This window comes from Thamnophis sirtalis, unplaced genomic scaffold (genome assembly GCF_051295495.1).
Source record: "Thamnophis sirtalis isolate CommonGarterSnake01/CBP01778 unplaced genomic scaffold, rThaSir2_p1.2 scaffold_4, whole genome shotgun sequence".
In the NCBI taxonomy this organism is placed as follows: domain Eukaryota; kingdom Metazoa; phylum Chordata; class Lepidosauria; order Squamata; family Natricidae; genus Thamnophis; species Thamnophis sirtalis.
In genome coordinates, this window is record NW_028261384.1 from 133,257,558 (window position 1) to 133,265,808 (window position 8,251).

At 42.5% G+C, this 8,251-nt stretch overlaps 1 pseudogene; it reads left to right on the forward strand.

Annotated features, from left to right (window-relative positions):
• The first annotated feature begins 6,140 nt into the window (after nt 1-6,140).
• LOC148046713 (olfactory receptor 6X1-like) lies at nt 6,141-7,102 on the forward strand (annotated as a pseudogene).
• Nucleotides 7,103-8,251: the final 1,149 nt, after the last annotated feature.

Here is an 8,251-nt window from a genome sequence, read left to right on the forward strand (position 1 = left end):
TGCCATACTGGCTTCTACTGTACAGCGCAGTGGAGTTGCGATGGTAACAGCTTTACCATACTCCACAAGGGGGCTCTCTCTGTTAGGGGGAAAATCCAACATTAGAAATTTGTCCGGACATTTCCCCCCTATAAATAAATACTCAGGCAACACCAGGTTATTGGCTAGTAAATAAATAAATAAAAATGTGGTACAAGGCAGGGGCCCTTTCTTTCTCTCTTATTATTTAACTTAGTTCTTGAACCTTTGGCTACCAGGCAATCTTTAGATATGGAGTGCATGATTTTTGCAGGATGGCTATAAACTATTTCTGTAGACTGGTGATATTTTGGTATTCTATTTCTTGCCTTTGAAGCAATCAGCAATGTCATTTTCATAGGGATCAAAGGATTAACAGAATTCCACAGGTCTTTAGACAATTTTTTTCTAGTCTTCCAAATTTTTTTTGCAAAGACATTTTCCTCATTATACCGCAGGATCTCTAGAGAATCAAATGGAATAGGAAGAATTAACTAATACCCTTTCTGAGAATCAATGGAAGGCATTTAATTTTTTTTTTAAAGTCATCTTGGTGTATTTATTTTAATATTTTATCATTTCTTCCAAAGTTGTTTGCCAATTACATCTCTGCCACTAATTCCATCTGTTTTTCTTGCTGCATCCTACAGATGTGCTTCTACTTCCTTTTTGGGGTGACTGAATTCTTTGTCATCACTTGGATCTCCTTGGACAGATACTTAGCCATCTGCCATCCTCTGAGATACGCCACCATCATGACCTCTGTGGTCTGCCTGAAACTAGCAGTGGCAGCTTGGCTTGGAAGCTGCTTCTCCATTATTTATCAGGAAATAGTGGTGGCAAATCTACCTTTCTGTATAAGCAACATTATCAAACACTTTTACTGTGATGTGGGACCTGTGTTGAAGATTGCAAGAGGAGATATTAGAGTCATTGAAGCCCCAGGGTTCTTAATTTTGATGATGGAGTAATGTCCTCCCTGTTCTTCACCGTTGTTTCTTACCTCTTCATTTTTTTCAGATTTTTAGCCTCTTTTTTGAGGAAAAAGAGTGTGTCTTATACTCCAAAAATATTGAGGCAGGAGGGGGTACACAGGTAAACCCACTAGTGGCTGGCCAGGTTAGGTGGTCTTAATAGGATGGACCTTATAAACTTATATTAGCTTGACATTTCACTCTAGTGCACTTGAGTTCTAACTTTGACTTCTAACTTCCTCCTAAGTATTACAAATATTGTGGGAACATGTCGGAAGCTTCTGCACAAGGATGGCACAAGGAAGTAATGTGGGTGTAAGAATACTGAAAATAGCCAAATGACAGAATAATATGGGCATCATCTCAGCACTTTTTCTATCCTGTTTTTATGACTTATAGGATTCACTTCTGTATTGTACTTTTAAACTTCTGCATTGTATTTTTCCAAAATGTACTTCCCTGTCCTAAACAGGGGGCTTGGACAATCAATATGCATACGCCTATTGTAACGCCTACTGATTTACGAAGTTTGATTAAAAGGTATAAAATCACTGCCCAGGGCGTAGCCCAGGCAGTTCAGTTTTGGTATGCAACACTCTGAACTCTTGATGCATCAATAAAGATTAGATTAGATTTAGATTTATTTTATTTGTATGCCGCCCTTCTCCGGGAGGGACTCAGGGCGGCGAACAACTCAAGAGGGAAAAGGGGAACATAGAACACAATACAAGTAGTTAAAATAGCCAAGAATCACACAACCACACAGGTTGAGAGGGGAGGGGAACTCATCAACCCCAGGCCTGCCGGCAAAGCCAGGTTTTGACGGCTTTTCGGAAGGCCTGGAGAGAGGTGAGGGTCCGAATCCCTGCGGGGAGTTCATTCCAGAGGGCTGGAGCTGCCACAGAGAAGGCCCTCCCCCGGGTAGTAGCCTGGTGGCATTTGCTGGTAGACGGAACCCGGAGGAGGCCGACCCTGTGTGATCTAATGGGTCTTTGGGAGGTAATTGGCAGCAGGCGGTCTCTCAAGTACCCAGGTCCAATACCATGAAGGGCTTTATAAGTTATGACTAGCACTTTGAAGCATATAAATAAAGCTATTTCTCTCGCACCTTCATGGTCTCGAGTCCTAGTCTTTCGTAAGTAGATTGCTAAACAAAACCTCAATCTGCTGCTACAATATGATAGTATGTATTCAAACGAATAAATAAAGTTATTCTAAGTTCTAAAGTTCTAAATTAAAGAACTGGAATTTTCAATAAAGCTACAACAATAGGTAAAGATAATAGTTAAAAAAGGTGCCCAGGATGATGTTTTCCTTCTCATAGTAGTGACCACTGGACACTTATATGAAATCCTTTCCAGGATTTGTGTCAGGCTTAAAATGTGCTGTCATTTTTCTAGCAGTTTTTCTAAGGATATCTCTCTGATTCTGTATAGTGAGGGTGTCAAATCCACAATGCGGTTGGATTCAGCCTGTGGGGCCATCCTGGAAAATGTAAGGGGCCATCCTATGGTGCTTCGGCCAGGTCTACCCAATGCAAAGAGGAAACACCAGGCCAGCATGGCTTCAGCCCCGTCTACCTGGTGGAAAGAGGAAACACGTCAGCAGGTTGGGGAGAAGCATCAAGCTGGCCACGCCCATCCAGTCGGCCACATCCATCCAGTCATACATGCCCAGTGAGGGATGTTAAACTGGCCATGCCCACCCAGTTGGCCACACCCACGCACTCAGCCATACCGACTCAACTCCCTGAGGTCAACACCAGCCTTGATATGGGCCCTTAATGAAATTGAGTTTGACATCCCTGCCCTATAGCTTGAAGCCTAATATATTTACTCAAAGGCAGAAGAAGAATCATAAAAGGCTCTATTGAGTCTGTGACTTTAACGAAGGGATAATTAAAGTGACATTACCCCATCTTTCCTAGATATTTAATGTTCGATGGCAATGTTGGCAAATCTTTTCGGCACTGGGTGCCAAAACAGGAGCATGCGCTCGTGTACGGCTGCCAGAAACCAGAACAGTAGCCGCCCCATGCGCATGTGTGTGCCGGGAAGATATCTTCTGGTTTCTGGTGCATGCACATGTGTGCCAGCCACCTGGTTTTCCAGTTTCTGCTGTGCATGCCTGCACAAAGATCAGCTGGCTTGTGCACATGCACACAGCAGAAACCAAAAGAGGAACTGCCTGGTGCGCATGGCACTGGGAAGATGATCTTCTGGTTTCTGGCGCACACATGTGCAGCAGCCAAATGGTGTTTGTACACACAGACCAGTTGGCCAGCACGCATGTGCACCGGGTGGCTGCTTTTCCTGCTTTCGGTGATCCTGGTCGTGTGAAGACCAGCTGAGTGGCATGCCGGAACCTCAAAGAGAAACGGGTGACAGCTCGTGGGCCCAGAAAAATGGCTCTGCATGCCATTTCTGGCATAAGTGCCATAAATTTGCCATCATGGTTCTATGTGGAAGGGGGCGGAATTGCTACATAGCTGTGTGTGGGGGCAATGCACTCAGCGAACTGGTTGTTAAACCGTTAGGATCCCACCCATGGATTAAATTGTAGGCCACCCAGAGTCCCTCTCTGAGGAAGATGGGGTATTAAAAAGTATGAAACATCAATAAATAAAAGTAATGTAGAAGAGGGATAATTGTTGAAAAATAGGTTCACTGAAATGCAAAACTTCTGATTTCTTTCTTTAAAAAATGCCTGAATAAAATCTCAACTGTTGTTTAATTTCTCCAGTTTAATTCCCTCGATAGGTTGGAAGAAGGGGAAGGGAAAATCCTAAGGAAATCCTAAAATGCTGCCTCTAATGCATGGGTACCCAACCTTTTGGACCTCAGGGTCAAAATTTTAAATCCCAAGGACCATTAATGTGATCTGCCTAATGACTGGCGGGGTGGGCGTGGCTAAGTGGTCATGTGACTGGGTGGGCGTGGCCAACTTGATGTCACTCCCCTCGAGGGGTGTCTCGCCAGCCTCTACTTGCCTCTCCCCTCCCAGCCCGTCCTTGCCCGCCCACCCGGGCTCCTTAGGGCCCCAACAGGAAGCAGTTGTTGGAGCTAAGCAGCCACCACGAGAAAGAGTTGGCAAAACAGCTGGCTCGGTTCAAATTCGATCTGACCAAGAAGGAGGCTCAGTGGAAACACCTCATTGAAGACTATGAGCATAAGCTTTCCAAGCAGAGGGAAGACTTGTATGAGTGCAAGTCCAACTACTGGTGCCTGGAAGCTCAGTGAGCTGAGATGATCACCCAGTCCCAAGCCATGATGCAGTTCCATTGGAACAAGGCCCTCTGGCTTTTTGTCACCAGCTGCACTTCCCTCCAGCCTTCACCCAAAGCCACACACCAGGAAGCTGAAGCAGACCTCAAGTCAGAATTTCTCCCCCACTCCAACCCACATAAAAAGACCCCAAAGGGGGAGACTCTCTGCAGCAACACAAACATTCATTGCATGTATCTGTCCTAGGGACCATAGTTTGAGGACCCCTGATTTAGTGCAATATAAAAAATGCAAATAATTTTTCTGCGGACCACCAAAATGTTCTCACAGACCATGAGTGGTCCACGGACCGCCAGTTGGTGATTGCTGCTCTAATGAATCCTTCTCTGAAAATATTTGCATGGTTAATAACCGAAGGTTCCAGATCTTGGAATGGAGTTTAATAGTTGACTCTAATAGACTCTTGAGTTGGCCTTCTATTCAAATCATAAAACTTTTATGCCCAAAGGCTGGATACTCATGGGAAATTAGAGAGACACAAGATTGTCTGCCAATTTACTGCAGGAAATGAGCAAGTTTTCTATGATGCAATCTTTTGGATCTGCTTTCAATGCTAAGGGCAATATTTTAAAGGAGGAAGTAGGATTTTTCTCAAAGGCAAACTGTGCTGCTGTTCATGGGCACATCAATGACTGGTTTAATACTGAGGGAGCATAGAAGAACACATGAAGAAGAGATGAACAGGTGAGGAATGATTCATGAAAAACTAAAAACTAGTTGTGGAGAGGTCTATGCATTTTGCTTGGGTGTGGCTAGTCTAGAGAGAATAGAATAGAATGGAATGGAATGGAGTGGAGTGGAGTGGAGTGGAGTGGAGTGGAGTGCAGTGCAGTGCAATGCAATGCAATGAATTAGAATTAGAATTAGAATTAGAATTAGAATTAGAATTAGAATTAGAATTAGAATTAGAATTAGAATTAGAATTAGAATTAGAATTGGAATGGAATGGAATGGAATGGAATGGAGTGCAGTGCAGTGCAGTGCAGTGCAGTGCAATAGAATTAGAATTAGAATTAGAATGGAATGGAATGGAATGGAATGGAATGGAATGGAATGCAGTGCAGTGCAGTGCAGTGCAGTGCAATAGAATTAGAATTAGACTTAGACTTAGACTTAGACTTAGAATTAGAATTAGAATTAGAATTAGAATTAGAATTAGAATAGAATAGAATAGAATAGAATAGAATAGAATTCTTGGACACACAAGGAATTTGCCTTTGGTGCAAATGCTCTCAGTGTACATAAAAAGACAAGATTCATTCGTCAAGAATCATAAGGCACAACACTTAATGATAGTCACAGGGTGCAAATAGGCAATCAGGAAACAATCAATATCAATATAAATCGTAAGGATACAAGCAACAAAGTTACAATCCTGCAGTGATAAGTGGGAGGAGATGAGTGATAGGAACAATGAGAAGATTAATAGTAATAGTAATGCAGACTTAGTGAATGGTTTGACAGTGTTGAGGGAATTATTTGTTTAACAGAGTTCAGGGGGGGGAAATTGTTCTTATCTCTAGTTGTGTGCAGTGCTCTAGAGCGTCATTTCGAGGGTAGGGGTTGAAACAATTTGTGTCCAGCACTAGGAGTGATATGATCGCAATGTTATAATATTTGTGGGGCTGTCACGAAGAAGAGGGAGGGGGGGTGAAGAAGCCTGGTGTCAGAGGGAATTCTATTGTGAGTAGAGGAGTGGAGTACTCTTCTCGTGAAGTACCTCTGGACCTGCTCAATTGCATTAATGGCCCCATCCTCTTTGTGGCAAGACCTCATATATCTCATCTCTGGCTACAAGAGACAGAAATATAGCAAAAGGTTGACTCAATTCAAATTCTGATTGCTTTGGTAGCTAAAGAGGAGGATGGATTTGATCAACTGTACAAGACCTGCCTATTTCCTCCTGGTTGGATTGTCCACGTTTGGGACCATGGAAAGCATGATGTACACCAGTGTCTTTCTCCTCTACCTCCTGAGTCTGATGGGCAACGGGCTCATCATTATGATGGTAATTGTGGACCGACACCTCCAAAAGCCCATGTATTTCTTCCTTAGCAACCTCTCCTTTATAGACATTGGACACACCACATCCTTCATCCCCAAGCTGTTGCTCAATTATCTCTCGGCTAGCAATTCCATCTGCTTTTACTGCTGCGTGATTCAGTTGTGTTTCTATTTTCTTTTCGGCGTCACCGAATTTTTCATTATCACTTTGATATCCTTGGACAGATATGTGGCCATTTGCCATCCGTTGAGATACGCCACCATCATGACTTCGGGGGTCTGCTTCAAACTGGCAATAGGAGCCTGGTTTGGCGGTTTTACCTGCATCATTTGTCAAGTAGTCCTGGTTGCCAACCTACCCTACTGTGCCTCCAATGTTATCAATCATTTCTTTTGTGATGCTGGACCCGTGTTGAAGATTGCTGGAGGAGACACACGTATCATTGAAACCCTTGGTTTCCTAGTTTCCATGGTGGTGATCATGTCCTCCTTGATTTTCACCCTCGTTTCTTACCTCTTCATCATCTACACCATTCTTCGAATGCCTTCAACCTCCAGACAGCAGAGGGCTTTTTCTACCTGTGCTTCCCACCTGATTGTAGTTTTCATTTTGTACGGCTCTGTCTTTTTCGTCTACGGCCAACAGTCAAGAACTCTTCCTTCAGGGTGATGAAGGTGGTCTCCATTGTCTACACGATGATCACCCCGGTGCTCAACCCTTTCATCTACACCATTAGGAACAACGAAGTGAAAGAGGCTGTTCAGAAAATGATAGCAAGAAACCTTCCAGCCCTCTCCTGTGTTACAAGGAACAGGAATTGATCCCATTTTCAAGGAAATTTCCTGAAGACAAAACAAAATCTAAACTCTAAGTTCTAACCTTATGTCTTTTTTGAAGGACTCCTCTATTTGTAACCTTTTCTTCCAGTTGGGGAAAATGTCAGAAATACGAACCAATATTGTTGAAATATTTCCCCATGCCTGTCATAATAAAGGAAGAAATGAGTGATATCCAGGTGGAAGGCAATAAGTTGTTTTCTCCTTGATGGAAACATTGTTCAGGAGCATCCATAAACACTGTAGAAGATAAAGTTAGGTACTTTCAATCATTTATTTTTTATTTAACTAGTTAGTTTGTCAAACATGTACGAGATATCAGGTATAAGTATAAACATGAACATGAACACAGGAAATGTGTACGGATAAATGGGGAAAATAGGAGAGGGACGATAGGCACGCTTGTGTGCCTATGGACACATCCCTAAAGACCTCTTAGGAAGGGGATGAAGTCCACACTAGACAGTTTAAGGTTAAAGTTATGGTGGTTTGACGATGTAACAAGGCAGTTGAGTAGAGCATTCCAGGCATTGACCACTCTGTTGCTGAAGTTGTCTTTTCTTCAATCAAATTTGAAGTAGTTTACTTTGAGTTTCTATCTATTGTTTGCCTAAGTATTATTGCGGTTGAAACTGAAGTAGCCATTGACAGGTAGGACATTGTAGCAGACAAATTTTGTGTTCTATGCTTTTGAATATGCTTCATTCACAATGAAAAACATCAGCTTTTCTTATAGCTCTGTAACGGCAGCAATATTAATATACTCTATGAGTTCCTTTGTTTTGCTATTTGATCTTGGGAATCCATCTGCAAGCTTTGGAATTCTTTGTGTAGTTTATTGAAGAAGGACCATTTGAGTAGAGCACATAAGATGGTCATTGGAAAAATGCAAGAGGTGAGTTGTGGTGCCTACAGTGGTTCGGTATATTTTTCAAATGACAATCTTGGCCTGACTGGAAAAGTGACTTTCTAAAGCATTTGGTCTTCTCCATGCTTCATTGGTAGAAAACATGGAGCTTTAGATCATTTTGATTTTGAAGTTGATAGGGAAGCAATAGTAATAACACTTAACCTTATATACCACTTTCCAGTGCTTTACAGTTCTCTCTAAGCAGTTTACGGAGTAAGCATATT